Here is a 4,484-nt window from a genome sequence, read left to right as displayed (position 1 = left end):
AACCTATGTATTGCATTTGTGGTCCAGGATAAATGTGCTAAGAATAAAGTAAACCAAGGCCAAGTGCAGCTTCACCAAAGGACTAGATCTAGGTCCAATATTTCCCATCGATACAGCCTGGTATGGATACTATTGCTTTCTATGTATTCCAATTATAAGGAATTGTGTGCCATTAATTAGTTCTTGCACTAAAATGTGAAATGTTATGGAGACAAACCTGATTGCCTAATGTTTGGTTGGATCAAATTTGTCCAGGTTGCATTGATGCATGTTTCTGTGTTGTTTTTCTTGATCTATACAGGTTGCATTGATGCACAATTTTTTTATGTCGATGGCCAACTAGGAATCAAATACATGTGAATGTTGATTGTCAAAGCATAGTAGTAATTAGTTGACTATGCTAGTGATTGCATTTGTTGTTGGCATAAAAAATCTGGAGGTCGATACTTGTATGATCTGTAGTGCATACATCTTTTGGTATCTTGCTATTGACATATAAAAATAATTTATGGCTAATCTTATATCCCATGTTTGTCCAGCCCTCTCTTTACCTTCATGGATATCATTGTAATCCAAATTTTTTGCATGTTGCAGACGCCTAAGTACAACATGGATCTAGATCCTATTGATTTCTTTAGGGAATGTATGAATAGTCAGCAAAATGGTCATACTCTTGCAAATGAGATATATGTAAGTTACATATTTATTGGATACATGTACTGTACTCAAGTAAATGCCTGATTGAACACTGTTGTATGGCCTTGTTAAGTGGATTCATTCTATGTAGGAACATATGGTTGCAGAGAAGGAAAGAGAACCAGAAGAAGGAGAAGCACAAAAGTCTCCCTCTAAGATTGTTGCTGACAGTCTGAGCCAGATCAGCCGTTCATCCACCTTCCTTCCAAACATTTGTGTCGCTCGAGTGTCAAAGACTGCTTGGTCTACATTGACAGCCATAGAAGCACGCCTACAAGCCTAGTTTGAGGCAACACTCCAAGCAGAAAAAGAGAAAGCTGCTAGGAAGCAGGAACAGTTGGGAGCACAACTTCTTGCTTAGCAGGCCTCACTTGAAGCCAACCAAGCAGCACTTGAAGAAAACCAAAATTTGCTATGCCAGACCCAAGAAGAAGTGAAGGGGATGCATGTGGCAGAACCTCCTAAGAAATCAGGCCCACATGCATCTATCATTGTCTCAACAGACCTTTGATAGCATACACGAGTTCCCAACAACTTAACAGGTCTATCGGGTGTCCTCAAGAAACCTGAATCATCCACGATTCTTTTTTTTAACAGGATCCCAATCACAGACATTATAGATTACAACAGTTTATTCAAATATATACATCAGAGTAAAAGATAGCAAAAGTCTTAAGATAACTTAGTTTACAAACTAGTTGTTTTCAAACTTACAATACCATAAATGTCATACAACCATAGTAGCGGAATAATATTACATTAACATTATTTATCATACAAACTAGTGCCTTGTCCAAAGGCCATTCATCATTCCTCATCGTCATTGACTTTAAACATAGACATGCAGTAGGGACCAAAACAAGCCTACGCATGTGACTCACCTGCAACAAGGGTTAACAAACCCTGAGTACAAAAGTACTCAACAAGACTGACCCGACGTAACAGGGTGGAAAGACTTTAAAGATGCAGGTGTTGGGGCAAGGTAAGGATGTAGCAAGATTCAAAAGTTCTTTGCCAAAAGCTTACTATTCTTCATCCTATTTCAAGTTTTACCCCTAAGTCCTTTTAGTTCATTATCTCAAACTAAATGTACATTTCCCATATTCCAATCCTTCTCATTCCATTCTTTTTCTCATGTTTTAGTAATTCACTAGTCCTACATTGCTTCTCTAATGAATCGAGTCTCCATATCCATGGAGCACCAGCAATTTGAATTGATTCAAGTCCTAGCTAGGGATTCCTTATCACACGACATATGTAGAACTTAATCTTGCATATATCAACCTCGCTACTGGATTATCCTATACTAAGTCGTCTCCACGCCACCCGAGAGCATAGCACACCTCAAATCCGACCACATTCTAGCCACGAGGGTACACGCTACTCCTGCCATCTCTCCACTCTCAGTGCATGGGCATTCACCTTAGTATCGGATTAGCCAAAGTAGGCTTACCGGAGTATGTGACCAGTACTACAAAGTGTCTCGTTCAGAAGATCCATAATGAGTGGCCTTTAAGTGACATAGTTGGCAACATTACCCAACATTCAAGATAAGTCACCCGACTAGTCTCTAGTTCATTCTAGCTTCTTTCTTTCTTTGGCTAGCATGTCATCTTTGATTGTATCAAAACTTTTACTTTGAAAGCCTACCATAAAGCATACTAAGCATTCTACGCCTTTGTAAATGAAAACATCTTCAAGGATAGTAAACAATTAACAAGGTAGGCAATGCATCAAGTAGGTAACATTTGAATAAATCAACTTAATGCAATAGGTAACATAGGTGATAAGCTTTTCAAAGTAAACAAGGTAATGGTTTAATGCGTAAACTGGGGCTTACCTACATTGACGATCTCGGGTTCTGGATCAGTACCACAATTATCGAATCCCGTGACAATCGGGGATTCTTCCACAACTTGTTCAACTAAAATTGTTTCACTCTCAGATTCTACATGAAATAATAGCATATGCTTCAACATGATGATAATGTAAACATGATGCTTTCATGGTGCACGAAATGTAAAAACACCTTGAATACAACTGTTTTTCACGGTACAGTTGCAAGCCAACAAAACCAACTTGCAATTCTACCACCAAGGACCACACATGTGACTTGACTAAACTGATCTTGAAACCCTACTAGTCACAAAACATGATCAAAACAAGATCAAACACTAATCAAACACTTAGGGTTTGCTTTTATTTATTTTTGAATTAATTTGGAAATAAGCCCAAAAAGGAACTTGTTCCAAATGACCTCAAAATTTTATATAAGCTTCCTCATGACAAATTAGTGTACCAAAACAAATTTCATAATTTTTGGAATTATACAGTGGCCTACAAAAATCATGGAAGTTGCATTTATCAATTAATGGACTGAATTTTTGAACATTAAAAATTTATTCAAATTTCAAGTTTCATATTTTTAAATCATACTAGACCATGTACAGAAGCTGCACACAAATTTTTAGAATTTTTAGAGCTATGATTATTTTCTTATAAATTTCCAAAGTTGCTGCACTATTCATAAATCAGAAAATTTCAAAACCTCACTGTTCTCTCTCTCACTGACAGCCAGACCTCGCTCGTCAGTGGCACAGAACAGGGATATGATGGCGCTTCCATCACCGATCAGCCAAAACACGCCGACGGCGACACTCCGGCAAGGCAGACTGCACCTGCATGATCTACACCACCCCACGAACCCATCCCAGTCCTCAGAACGACAACAGGCACACCGGAGGGAGCTCCACGCTGGCCATGGCGGCGTGGGCACGACGGCACACGGCGTAACCTCGGCAACAATGCAGCAGAGGCTAAAGTGAAGCGAGCATCATGCTCAGGAGCTAACCACGATCACGCTGGTGTGTTTGGTGAAGACGGAGATGGACAGGAATGTCCTGGCCACGGCGAGGTCGATGGTGGCGGAGCTCCAGCCGGTCTCGGGGAAGAACAAGTTGCGCCAGGCGATTCCAGCCAACACAAGCGATGCGAGCAAGCCAAAGAGGAGCGCAAGGTCGAGGCAATCGCATTGGTGTAGCTGGGCACGACGGACGCGGTTTGACGGTGGCTACGGCGAGTGGTGGAGCTGGGCAGTGGCCGAGCAGAGCAGAGGGGAAAAACGGAGAACGACGGTGGTGGTGCTCCTATTTATAGCTGGGGAGAACGCACCCGGTGTTGACAGCTCACGCACGAGATCGCCACAGAGCTTGCTGCTCGGCTGGATTTTGATTTTTGAAGTATTTACAGAATTGCCACTGCGTTTATTTTGCAAATTACTCACAAATTTTCTAAAGAAGTTGAAAATCTCCAAAAATGAAAGTTGCTCAACTTTTCAAACTCTAAAACTTTGCTTCAAGGAATATTTTCAAATTCTACCTCCATTTTGAAATTTGAATTTGGGGTGCATTTGAGTATTTGAATCATTTCAAAATTACTCCAAATTTTATATGTAAACTTGAAAAACTTTGAATACCAAAGTTGATCCTTATTAAATAAGCTTCAACTTTGCTTTTTGTCATAACCCCAAATTCCAAATGGATTTTGAATTAGACAAAAGGAGCAAAAAGGACTTTTATGATTTGAATTTGAATTCAAATTTGATTTGTTTACCTTTTTACTTTAACTTTGATTTTTGACCAGTAACATGGCCCATTAGAGTTATTTGAGTCAAATGACACATGACCTCACATGATCACATGAAATTTGACCCTTGTGGTCATGATCTTTATTTAAAGTTTTGAATCACATCACATAAAATAACAACTTATGAAATAAAGCTTATTTAG

The sequence above is a fragment of the Miscanthus floridulus genome, chromosome 6 (genome assembly GCF_019320115.1).
Source record: "Miscanthus floridulus cultivar M001 chromosome 6, ASM1932011v1, whole genome shotgun sequence".
In the NCBI taxonomy this organism is placed as follows: Eukaryota; Viridiplantae; Streptophyta; class Magnoliopsida; order Poales; family Poaceae; genus Miscanthus; species Miscanthus floridulus.
Note: the sequence above shows the minus strand (reverse complement) of the source record.